At 44.4% G+C, this 13,635-nt stretch overlaps 1 non-coding gene across 1 annotated transcript; it reads left to right on the forward strand.

The window, feature by feature from the left end:
• Positions 1 to 908: 908 nt before the first annotated feature.
• On the forward strand, positions 909 to 1,012 carry LOC140732573 (U6 spliceosomal RNA). Its single transcript, XR_012100100.1, has one exon. It is a non-coding gene; the product is annotated as a U6 spliceosomal RNA (small nuclear RNA).
• Positions 1,013 to 13,635: the final 12,623 nt, after the last annotated feature.

A 13,635-nucleotide genomic window follows, 5' to 3' on the forward strand; every position in this document is an offset into this window, starting at 1 on the left:
TAGCAATGCACCCAGTTTTTGTCATAACATCATAGTGTGATACAACAGAAACAGGGCCCACAGCTCACTATGCCTGCACTTGGCAGGAAGAGCCTATCTCAGTTATCGTACAATCTGTAGCCCACTGTGACTTGATGATTCAAGTGCTCATCTGGATGCTGCTTCAACATCTTGATCTCCTCTGTGTCAACACATCCAGGATGTTATGCTCACACTCCCAATGATAACCTGCTCACATTTGCCATGATCTCCCATTCATGTTCCTGCAGAAGCTCTTCATTGCAGGGCAATCCACAAAAACAATACAATATCCTATAATGGGAAGATTGAATGCAACTATACTCCTCCTTTGATACAAAGAACAGTATTATTTTGTGTACTTTCAGTGTGGTCTGCTCACATACTTTTCTGTCACAGCAGGTTTCCCTACATTGTCCACCATCCCCTTTGCATTAACAGTGATCAAAAAATTAGTGGTCACACATGGAAATGACTGCTACTTGTCTAATCAAGTTCACAAGCCTTCCCCTTCCCGAGGTACTCTGGAAAAGCAACAGATGGACGAGCATAGCAGGGGATTGTTAAAGCCTCATAGATTGGCACTGTTCATTGCCATGGAGATAATTGAGTGAGTGGGATCGGAGAATATCAGGAAGCAAATCTAACCTCCTTAATCAAGCTGTTGAACGCATCATCACTGATGAAGCAACAGAAGGACTGATTAATTGAAAATAATTACCTCAGTGAGGACTTCTTCACTTATTTTGAACTTTGGAGTTGCTCTTCTCTCAGTTTTAAATGCAATGTGATCAGCAAGTACCCTCTCTCAAGTCAACAGCCACAAAGACACACGGCAAGAAATCCAGACTGTTAGTCCACAGGGTCCGCATCAACTATTAATAACTCACTTTGGCACCGTATATAGGATACTAAAATTGGAATGATACAGGGAAGATTAGCATGGCCCCTGTACAAGGGCGACATGCAAATTTGTGAAGCACTCCATGTTTCTGGAGCAGCATCATAGGGTAGTGGTTAGTGTAAGACTATTGGAGTGCCAGCTGCAAGATTGGAATTCAGTTCCTGCCACTGTGAGGAGCTTGTCTGCTCTCACTGTGACCTTCATTCAGGTGTTCTGGTTTCCTCCCATATTCCAAAAAGACATGCGGGCTGTGGTTAATGAGTTGTGGGCATGCCATGTTGGTGCTGGAAGCGTGATGGAACTCGCAGTCTGCCTGGCACGGTGCCCACTGAGTTGATTTGATGCCAATGATGCATTTCACTGTATGTTTCAATGTACATTGACAAATTGAGAGATATGACACGTGGAGAGACTATCGAGTGAGGCACTGGTTAAAAAGAGAAGATGCATAGCAGGTATAGGTAGGAAGGAACAAAAGAGGTAGTTGAGTATAAGAAACACAAGATAACACTTGAGAAGAAAGTTAGGAGGGTGAATTGCTGATGTAGAACGCTGCGTCTGGTTCATTGGTGAGACCGATGATGGGGGACATGCGTGGCCTTGGTTGTTGTACATTCCAGGTCCTCATGCTGTGGGGTCATCTGTTGCAGCTGGCGGGGGGCGGGGGGTAGACTCCGGAGTTGGTGGCTGGCCCCTCCCATCAGTGCTGCCCTCCAGTGTTCACTCAGTGGCCGACGAGCCGGATTGGGTTTGTCTGCGGCTGCACTAGCGCATGATAGACAACTGCTGTGTGCTTGTCCTTGCAGAAACGTGGCTCCAGGACAACATCCCATGTATCGTCAAGACATGCATTGTACACAGTCTGAGGCTGCCCACAGGTGTCATAAGCACATCCATCCCTGTACTACTTACCAACATGTATCATCTACCATCCAGACCATGGCATCTTCTTGCCATTACATCAAGCAGGAGGTACAAAAAGCCTGAGGTCCACACCATCATGTTCAGTAACAGTTACTTCCTGTTAATCATTCGGTTCTGGAACTAACCCACACAAATGTACTCACTACAGTTTAGGAATGCTTTGCACTGAAAAAGACTTCTTTTTCCTTCTAATTGTTCTTTCTTGCAAAAGCTGAGAATAATTTATATTTAATTTATAGGTTTCTTGTAAATGCTCCTTAAATGATGCTATATGGATCTGATCAAGTCAAGTCAAGTCACTTTTATTGTCATTTCGACCATAACTGCTGGTACAATACATAGTAAAAATGAGACAATGTTTTTCAGGACCATGGTGTTACATGACACAGTACAAAAACTAGACTGAAATACGTAAAAAAAAAACAACACAGATTCTACACTAGACTACAGACCTACCCAGGACTGCATAAATTGCACGAAAACAGTGCAGGCATTACAATAAATAATAAACAGGACAATAGGGCAAGGTGTCAGTCCAGGCTTCGGGTATTGAGGAGTCTGATAGCTTGGGGGAAGAAACTGTTACATAGTCTGGTCGTGAGAGCCCGAATGCTTCGGAGCCTTTTCCCAGACGGCAGGAGGGAGAAGAGATTGTATGTGGGATGCATGGGGCTGGTGTTGAGGGACAAGAGCAAGGAAATCCTTTTGCATTTGTACAGAGCCCTGGTGAGACCACACCTGGAGTATTGTGTACGGTTTTGGTCTCCAGGGTTAAGGAAGGGCATCCTGGCTATAGAGGAAGTGCAGCGTAGATTCACAAGGTTAATTCCTGAGATGTCTGGACTGTCTTACGCAGAGAGGTTAGAGAGAATGGGCTTGTACACGCTGGAATTAAGGAGATTGAGAGGGGATCTGATTGCAACATATAAGATTATTAAGGGATTGGACAAGATAGAGGCAGGAAATATGTTCCAGATGCTGGGAGAGTCCAGTACCAGAGGGCACGGTTTGAGAATAAGGGGTAGGTCATTTAGGACAGAGTTAAGGAAAAACTTCTTCTCCCAGAGAGTTGTGGGGGTCTGGAATGCACTGCCTCAGAAGGCAGTGGAGGCCAATTCTCTGGATGTTTTCAAGAAGGAGCTAGATAGGTATCTTATGGATAGGGGAATCAAGGGATATGGGGACAAGGCAGGAACCGGGTATTGATAGTAGATGATCAGCCATGATCTCAGAATGGCGGTGCAGGCTCGAAGGGCCGAATGGTCTACTTCTGCACCTATTGTCTGTTGACCAGGTGAGATTCTCTGTCAAGTGAACACCAAGAAATTTGGTGCTCTTTACGATCTCTACCGAGGATGTTACTAAAAGTAAGTTCTCCATTGTATATGTGCATTTATGTCCACGTTTGTTTGCACATACAATGTATGCACATACTTGCACACATGACAATAAACTTGACTTCTTTCTTCCGGGTCCCTCAACACCAGCTCCATAGCAAAGAAAGCCCAGCAGCGTCTCTACTTTCTGCGAAGGCTGAGAAAAGTCCATCTCCCACCCCCCATCCTCATCACATTCTACAGGGGTTGTATTGAGAGCATCCTGAGCAGCTGCATCACTGCCTGGTTCGGAAATTGCACCGTCTCGGATTGCAAGACCCTGCAGCGGATAGTAAGGTCAGCTGAGAAGATCATCGGGGTCTCTCTTCCCGCCATTACGGACATTTACACTACACGCTGCATCCGCAAAGCAAACAGCATTATGAAGGACCCCACACACCCCTCATACAATCTCTTCTCCCTCCTGCCATCTGGGAAAAGGCACCGAAGCATTCGGGCTCTTACAACCAGACTATATAACAGTTCCTTCCCCCAAGCTATCAGACTCCTCAATACCCGAAGCCTGGACTGACACCTTACTGCCCTATTGTCTTGTTTATTATTTATTGTAATGCCTGCACTGTTTGGTGCACTTTATGCAGTCCTGGGTAGGTCTGTAGTCTAGTGTAGTTGTTGTGTGTTTTTTTGTGTCATTTTTTACGTTGCTTAGTCTAGTTTTTGTACTGTGTCATGTAACACCATGGTCCTAAAAAAAGTTGTCTCGTTTTTACTATGTGCTGTACCAGCAGTTATGGTCGAAATGACAATAAAAAGTGACTTGACTTGACTTGCTACGCTGGTGGGGGAAGCGTGGTGACACTTGACGGCTGCCCAGCGCAATCCTCGCTCATTTGATCTGACCCAAGTGACACATTTCACTGTATGTTTCAATGCACATACGAGAAATAAAGCTAAACTTTAAAAAATAAACTTTTATAGAATATTCTGTGACAAGTTACTGAAAACTATTAAAATATTTGCCTTCAAATTTCAAGCCCTTCATAGTAATGTTCCCTTTATACCATTGCAATCATATTTAAAACTAGAGTGATAAATTAAATGTGCCTGCTATAGAATAAGCAGTTTATATCTTTTGAGACACCAGAGTCGAAGATGAAGGAAAATATTCTAAACAATTTACTTAACTGGGAAAGGTCGGTATCAAAGCAAAGTTCCCACAGCCCTTCACCGCACATTATCGCTACTGGGACAATATTGCACAACCTGTCACAGGCAAATGTATCTAATTATTTGAATCATTATGGAAGGAATGTAACATTTGCAGAAGATAGACAGTTTCTGCTGTTTATATTTATGTAAAATATTATAATAACCTGTTACGTCTGTGGTATCTGTGCTTTATTTAGTGTTGAACTTCCAGAGCAAATAATGGAGTTAGAAATATCACCAGAACATTCTTTTTTGAAGACAATAACATACAGTGTCTGGAAGATAAGATATAAAAACTCCTACCATGTGGCTTTCAAGGGTTTAAATGGATTCATGTATGTAGACTGGAGTCATAGAGTTATACAGTATGGAAAAAGGAACCCTGGCTCAACTGGTCTATGCCAACCAAGATGCCCCATCTAAGGTAGACCCACCTGCCAGCATTTGGCCTACAATACTTAAACCTTTATAATCTATGTACCCGCCAAACTGTCTTTAAATGGTTGTTCTTGTCGCTGCCTCTGGTAGCTCAGTCCACATTCATACCACCTTTAGTCCCTCTCAAGTTCCGAATGAATCTTTCCCTATCATATTAAACCTGCACCCTCTAGTTCTTGATTCTCTAATGCTGGGGAAAAGGGGGTCTTCTGGCTTGATATCTATGTCCATGTCACTGGCCTTTGAACGTGGAACAGGGGCTTAGGATCTGGTTTGTCTGCTAATTCCCCTAAATCCCTGTCCCTAAAAGTGACGGGTTGCACCTGAATCCGAGGGGTGGGGGGGGGGCAATATTCTTGTGGGCAGGTTTGTCAGAGCTGTTGGGGATGGTTTAAACCAATTTGGCAGGGGGGTTGGAACTGGAGAGAAGGGACTCAAGATAGGATGGATGGTAAAAAAGCAAAGATACCATGCAGTCAGACAATATGATAGGGCAAAACTGCAGCCAGCAGGGTGAGTTTCAGTGTACTAGGGATGCAGAATCAAAAAGGGTAGCAAATGCAGTACTCAAAATGTTATATCTCAATGCGTAGAGTGTAAGAAATAAGGTGGATGATTTTGTGGCACTATCACAGATGGTCAGGTATGATGTTGTGGCCATCACTGAATCGTGGCTGAAGGATGGTTGTAGTAGGGAGCTGAATGTCCAAGGTTACACGTTGTATCAGAGGGATAGGAAGGTAGGCAGAGAGGATGGCATGGCTCTGCTGGTAAAGAATGGCATCGAATCATTAGAAAGATGTGGCATAGGATCAGAAGTTGTTGAATCCTTGTGGGTTGAGTTAAGAAACTGCAGGGGTAAAAGGACCCTGATGGCTGTTATATGCAGGCCTCCCAACCATAGCCATAGATATGGACCACAGATTGCAACAGGGAATAAAAGAGCCCTATCAAAAGGGCAATGTTATGATAGTCATGGGAGATTTTAACATGCAGGTCAATTGGGAAAATCAGGTTGGTAATGGATCTCAAGACAGTGAGCTTGTTGAATGCCTATGAGATGACTTTTTAGAGCAGTTGGGCATTGAGCCTACTAGGGGATCAGGTATACTGGACTGGGTGTTATGTGATGAACCAGAGGTGATTAGGGAGCTTAAGGTAAAAGAACCCTTCGGAGGCAGTGATCGCAATATGATTGAGTTCAACTTGAAATCTGACAGAGAGAAAATAAAGTCTGACATAGCAGTATTTCAGTGGTATGACAGAGGAGTTGGCCAAAGTAAATTGGAAGGAGATGCTGGCAGGGATGACAGCAGAGCAGCAATGGCTTGAGTTTCTGAGAAAAATGAGGAAGGTGCAGGATGGATATATTCCAAAAATGAAGAAATGCCCAAATGGCAAAATAATACAACTGTGGCTGACAAAGGAAGTCAAAGCTAATGCAAAAGCAAAAGAGAGGGCATACGGCAAAGCAAAAGTTAGTGGGAAGATGGAGGACTGGGAAGCTCTCAAAATCCAACAGAGAACAACAAAAAAAAATCATCAGGAGGGAGAAGATGAAATATAAAAGCAAGCTGGCAAACAACATCAAAGTGGATAGTGAAAGCTTTTTCAGGTATGTTTATATAAAAAAAATAAAAGAGAGATGAGAGTGGATATAGGACCACTAGAAAATGAGGCTGGAGCAATAATAATGTTAGATGAGGAGATGGCTGATGAACTAAATAAGTTTTTGCATCAGTCTTCACTGTAGAAGACCCCAGCGGTGTGCCAGATGTTGAAAGGTGCAAGGGAGGAGAAGTGGGTGCAGTTACTATTACAAGGAAGAAGGTGCTCAAAAAGCTGAAAGACTTGAAGGATATAGGTCATTGGGACCAGATGAACTTCACCACAGGGTTCTGAAGGAGGTAGCAGTAGAGACTGTGGAGGCATTAGTATTGATCTTTCAAAGATTATTGGACCCTAGTATGGTACCAGAGTACTAGAAAGTTTTAAATGCCACTCCACTCTTTAAGAAGGGAGGAAGGCAGCTGAAAGGAAATTTTAGACCAGTTAGCTTGACCTCAGTGGTTGGGAAGATGTTGGAGTCAATTGTTAAGGATGAGTTTATGGAGTGCTTGGTGACACAGAATAACATAGGACAAAGTCAGCATAGTTTCCTTCAGGGAACACCTTCCTGACAAACCTGTTGGAATTCTTTGAGGAGATTACAAGTAGGATAGATAAAGGGGATGTAGTGGATGTTGTATATTTGGACTTTCACAAGATGCCACTCATGAGGCTGCTTACCAAGTTAAGAGCCCGTGGTATTACAGGAAAGTTACTAACATAGTTAGAGCATTGGCTAATTGGTAGGAGGCAGCGAGTGGGAATAAAAGATCCTTTTCTGGTTGGCTGCCAATGACTAGTGGAGTTCCGCAGGGGTCGGTGTTGGTGTTATATGCGGCATATCAATGACTTAGGTGATGGAATAGATGGCTTTGTTGCCACGTTTGCAGATGATATGAAGATTGGTGGAGGGGCAGGTGGTGTTGAGGAAACAGGCTGCAGAAGGACTTAGACAGATTCGGAGAATGAGCAAGAGAGTGGCAAATGAAATACGATGTTGGAAAATGCATGGGTCATGCACTTTGGCAGTAGAAATAAATGAAATAAATGTGTGGACGATTTTCTAAACAGGGAGAAAATCCAAAAATCTGTGATGCAAAGGGACTTGGGAGTCCTTGTGCAGAACACCCTAAACGTTAACTCGCAGGTAAAGTCAGTGGTGAGGAAGGCAAATGCAAAGTTAACATTCATTTCAAGAGGTCTAGAGTATAAGAGCAGGAATGTGATGCTGAAGCTATATAAGGCACTGGTGAGGCCTCACCTTGAGTATTGTGAACAGTTTTGGCTCCTCATTTTAGAAAAGATGCGCTGTCATTGGAGAGGGTTCAGATTTGGTTCACAAGAATGATTTCAGGAATGAAAGGGTTATCATAAGAGGAAAGTTTGATGGCTCTAGATCTTTACTCACTGGAATTTAGAAGGATGAGGGGGAATCTCATTCAAACCTTTCAAATATTGAAAGGCCTAGACAGAGTAGATGTGGAAAGGATGTTTCCCATGGTGGGGAAGTCTAGGACAAGAGGGGTGTCCATTTAAAACAGAGACACAGAGAAATTTCTTCAGCCAGATGGTGAATTTGTGGAATTTATTAGGCAGCTGTGGAGGCCAGGTCATTGGGTGTATTTAAGGTGGAGATTAATAGGTTCTTGATTGGCATCAAAGACTATGGGGAGAAGGCTGGGGAGTGAGGAGGTGGTTTAAAAAAAAGATACGCCATGATTGATTGGTGAAGCAGACTTGATAGGCCAAATGGTCTAATTCTACTCCTATGTCTTATGGTCTATACTTTGGGCCATGCTCTTGTCTCAATACTGTTATCAGGCAGGAGGTATAGGCACAGAAAACCAATGGCTCAATTTTTTTCCCCCTACTACCATTAAGTTGTTGAACCAAACTGCAGAATTCGAGATTGTACGAGCAGCTACTTGAAGTGAACGTGTCCTGTCAGGACTCCTCGATCTCACTATTTATTAGGCATTTTGCAAGTGGCAATAACAAGAAATGAGGTGTAGCCATAACATGAGTGGGCCAGAGTGGGGAAGCGAGGCTTTGGCTCAAGTAGCTTTGGCAAGAAAAGGCTGAGGTTAATGTACTGTATCAGTTTCTTGTAAGCTTCTTATAACACAGAATGGTGGGAATGCCAGGCAGGATAGTGGAATGCTTTTTTTGCACAATGTGGGAAGACAGGGGGATGTCCAGTATGCCCAAAGAGTACACTTGCAAGAAGTGCTTCAAGCTGAAACTGGATGAACTTTGGATTATTCAGGAGCAGGAAGGGACGACTGACAGGGAAGTAGATATATCTAGGTGCAGGACACAGGTGACCTTCAGAAGCGGGAGAGAAGGTAGGCAGCAGGCTCAGGATACCCTTGTGGCTGTTCCATTCAATAACCAGTCTTTGCTTTGGATACGGTTGGAAGGATGACCTACCAGAGGAAAGCCACAGTGGTTAGGTCTCTGGCACTGTTTTTCAGAAGGGAAGGTGGGGGAAGAGGCATGCAGTCGTGATAGAGGATTCATGGCTTAGGGGAACAGACAAGATGTTCTGTGGATGAGAACAAGATTCCACATGATATGTTGCCTCTCAGATGGCAGGGTCAGGAACATCTCGGATCAAGTCCATAGCATTCCTAAGGTGAGAAACCAGAAGGCATGGCTTACAGGTTTAGGGAGCCTTGGTTTTTGAGGGATATTGAAGCCCCTCTTAAGAAGAAGATGGAAATGTATATCAGGTACAGGCAGCAAGGAACAAATGAAGTACTTGAGGAGTATAAGAAATGCAAGAGAAAGCTTAAGAGGGAAATCAGGAGGCTAAAAGAAGTCAGGAAGTTGCTCTAGTAGATAAGCTGAAAGAGAATACAGATATATTAAGAGCAAGAGGAGAGCAGGGGACAGAAATAGTCCTTTGGAAAATCTGAATGGTCATATATGCATGGAGCTGAACAAGATGGGGGAAATCTTAAATAGATTGTTTTGTATTTGTATTTACTTGGGTTCAGACACAGAGTCTATAGAAGTGAGGCAAAGCAACAGTGAGGACGTGGATTGTATACAGATCACAGAGGAGAAGTGTTTGCTATCTTGCGGCAAATTAGGGTGGATAAATTCCCAGGGCCTGACGGTGTTCACTCGGACCCTGTGGGAGGCTAAAGCAGAAGTTGCAGGGCCCTCAGCAGAGTTATTTAAAACATCTTTAGCCATGGGTTGAGGTGTTTGAGGATTGGTGAATACCTTGTGTTGTTCCATTGTTTAAGAAAGGATCTATGATTAAGCCAGAAAATTATAGGCCAGTGAGCCTGACATCAGTACTGGGTAAATTATTGGAAGATCCTCTTAGGGACCAGATTTATAAGCATTTGCATAGAAGGATTGAATAGAGATAGTCAATGTGGCTCTGTGCGTGGTCAATCATGTCTAACCAATCTTACAGAAATTCTTGAGGAAATTACCAGGAAAGTTGATGAAGACAAGACAGTGGTTACTGTCTACATGACATTGTGTTTGTCATGCTGTAGTGCACACTGTGTTGTGAAAAGCTTATTTTATGACATTTATATCCTGTATATTTATGCCTATAACAACTATAAACTTGAACCTAAGCTTGATCTGTTTATGAATATAAAATTCTGCAGTGAATTAACATTTGCACCAATGCACGGCAGTAAATTCAGTGAACTTCAAGTTCATGCAGTCTCATAGTCACAGTGTTCACTGAACATTTTACTACAGTCTGCTTTGACACCTCTGAAATAACAAATTAATTCCAATAGATTAATCCCTGGACAGACCTCATATACCTGGCATCTTTCACTCTGTTCTGCTTCAGCGCAGTTGTCTTCAGAGCCATTATTACACACTGTATTCACGGCTTCAGTCTTCTGGATATCAACCGTATGTACTAAACTATTATCGTAAATCTATCAGAGCTGAAACCAAAACAGAGCACTTTGGATAGTCTCAGCAGGTGAGGGAACATCCGTGCGGAGAAACAGACTGTACTTGTGGAGATACAACATTAGCGTGTCTGGGTATTGCTTTCTCTTGCCCTTTGCTCTAGAGATGATCATTTTAAGTTCCTCACTACACTGTCCTTGCATCCTTTGGCCAAACTGCAATCTTCCCTCCTGCCCTGAAGACATAAATTTCGTAGATTAGCTCAGATTCCAGACCAAGCTTATCAGATGGACTGTCATTGAAGTTTCTTGGGCTTGGTACTTGTTATCGCAATATGGTCACCACACCTGGCCTCAGGGAGAGGGGTGCTTGTACTTGCTGCACCTTCATCCCAGGCTGTACTTTCTCTCAGTTCCCCTAGTATTAATATGGTCATTTCTGTTCACTGGTTTCCCAATCTATCTCACCCGCTTCCCAATGATACGGCCACATCCTCGCACTCTTATTTCTACCTCTCTTGGTTATTCTGTTATTATAAAATAAACATTTCTTTTTCCACTACTTCAGATTGTACGATAAACTCTACACCATTCTGCTGCTTTGCTTGCTGGATTAATTGTTGTGTTTGTCACTACTATGTAATAAATGACTGGAAAATTGCAAATGTCATTCCACTCTTTAGGAAAAGATGAAAGAGGCAACGACAGGAAGCTACAGGTCAGTTAGCCTGACTTCTGTGGTTGGCAAGATGCTGAAGTCCACTATTAGATGTACGTGATCAAATAGGCCGTAGTCAGCAAGGTTTCCTTATGGGAAAATCTTGCCTGACAAATCGGAAGGAATTCTTTGAGGAAACAACAAGCAGATTAGATAAAAGGAAGTCAATGGATATTGTTCACTTGGATTTACAGAAAGCCTTTGGCAAGGCGCCACACATGAGGTTGCCAATCAACATAAGAGCCCATGGTATTACAGGAAAGATGCCAACATGGACAGAAGATTGGCTGATTGGCAGAGGGCAAAGAGTCGGAATAAAGAAGGCCTTCTCTGTTTGGCTGCTAGTGACTAGTGGGCTTCCGCAAGGGGTCAGTATTGTGACGGCTTCTTTTCGTATTATATGTCAATGATTTGGATAAGTTTGCAGAGTCAGAGTGATTCAATCTAGTCAAGTCACTTTTTATTGTCATTTCGACCATAACTGCTGGTACAGCACATAGTAAAAATGAGACAACGTTTTTCAGGACCATGGTGCTACATGACACAGTACAAAAACTAGACTAAGCAATGTAAAAAATGAGACAGAAAAAAACACACAACAACTACACTAGACTACAGACCTACCCAGGACTGCATAAAGTGCACAAAACAGTGCAGGCATTACAATAAATAATAAACAGGACAATAGGGCAAGGTGTCAGTCCAGGCTTCAGGTATTGAGGAGTCTGATAGCTTGGGGGAAGGAACTGTTACATAGTCTGGTTGTGAGAGCCCGAATGCTTCGGTGCCTTTTCCCAGATGGCAGGAGGGAGAAGAGTTTGTACGAGGGGTGCGAGGGGTCCTTCATAATGCTGTTTGCTTTGCGGATGCAGCGTGTAGTGTAAATGTCCATGATGGCAAGAAGAGAGACCCCGATGATCTTCTCAGCTGACCTCACTATCCGCTGCAGGGTCTTGTGATCCAAGATGGTGCAATTTCCGAACCAGGCAGTGATGCAGCTGCTCAGGATGCTCTCAATACAACCCCTGTAGAATGTGATGAGGATTGGGGGGGGGGGGGGGTGAGAAATGGACTTACCTCAGCCTTCACAGAGAGACGCTGCTGGGTTTTCTTTGCTATGGAGCTGGTGTTGAGGGACCAGGTGAGATTCTCCGTCAGGTGAACACCAAGAAATTTGGTGCTCTTTACGATCTCTACCAAGGAGCCGTCAATGTTCAGCGGGGAGTGGTCACTCCGTGCCCTCCTGAAGTCAACAACCATCTCTTTTGTTTTGTTCACATTCAGAGACAGGTTGTTGGCTCTGCACCAGTCTGTTAGCTGCTGCACCTCCTTTCTGTAAGCTGACTCATCGTTCTTGCTGATGAGACCCACCATGGTCGTGTCATCGGCAAACCTGATGATCTGGTTCAAGCTGTGTGTTGCAGCACAGTCGTGGGTCAGCAGAGTGAACGGCAGTGGACTGAGCACGCAGCCCTGGGGGGTCCCGTGCTCAGTGTGATGGTGTTGGAGATGCTGCTCCTGATCTGGACTGACTGAGGTCTCCCAGTCAGGAAGACTAGGATCCAGTTGCAGATGGAGGTGTTCAGACCCAGTAGGCTCAGCTTTGCAATCAGTTTCTGAGGGATGATTGTGTTGAATGCTGAACTGAAGTCTATGAACAGCATTCGAACGTATGTGTCTTTTTTGTCCAGGTGGGTTAGGGCCAGGTGGAGGGTGGTGGCAATGGCGTCATCTGTTGAGCGGTTGGGATGGTATGCAAACTGCAGGAGGTCCAGTGAGGGGGGCAGCAGGGTCTTGATATGCCTCATGACGAGCCTCTCGAAACACTTCATGACGATGGATGTGAGTGCAACGGGACGGTAGTCATTTAGGCAGGACACTGAAGACTTCTTCGGCACAGGGACAATGGTGGCGGCCTTGAAGCACATTGGAACGGTGGCTCTGCTCAGGGAGATGCTGAAGATGTCAGTGAGAACATCTGCTAGCTGGTCTGCACATTCTCTGAGCACTCTGCTAGGAATATTGTCTGGTCCAGCAGCCTTCTGTGGGTTGACCCTGCACAGGGTTCTTCTCACATCGGCCACGGAGAGACACAACACTTGGTCATTCGGAGGAGGGGTGGACTTCCTCGCCGCCACATCATTTTCTACCTCAAAACGAGTGTAGAAGTTATTCAGCGCATCTGGGAGGGAGGCATCACCTGCACAGTCAGGTGATGTTGTCCTGTAATTTGTGATGTCCTGGATGCCCTTCCACATGCGCTGAGTGTCGCCGCTGTCCTGGAAGTGGCTGTGGGTTCGCTGGGTGCGTGCATGCTTTGCCCCTCTGATGGCTCGGGACAGTTTGGCCCTTACTGTTGTTAGAGCTGCCTTGTCGTCTGCTCTGAAGGCTGAGTCACGGGACCTCAGCAGCACACGCACCTCTGCGGTCATCCATGGCTTCTGGTTAGCACGTATAGTGATGGTCTTGGACAGATTAACATCATCAATGCACTTGCTGATGTAGCTGATCACTGATGCTGTGTACTCCTCTAAACTGGTAGAGTCACCATCGGTTGCAGCCTCCCTGAACATGTGCCAGTCAGTG

This window comes from Hemitrygon akajei, chromosome 8 (genome assembly GCF_048418815.1).
Source record: "Hemitrygon akajei chromosome 8, sHemAka1.3, whole genome shotgun sequence".
Taxonomy (NCBI): domain Eukaryota; kingdom Metazoa; phylum Chordata; class Chondrichthyes; order Myliobatiformes; family Dasyatidae; genus Hemitrygon; species Hemitrygon akajei.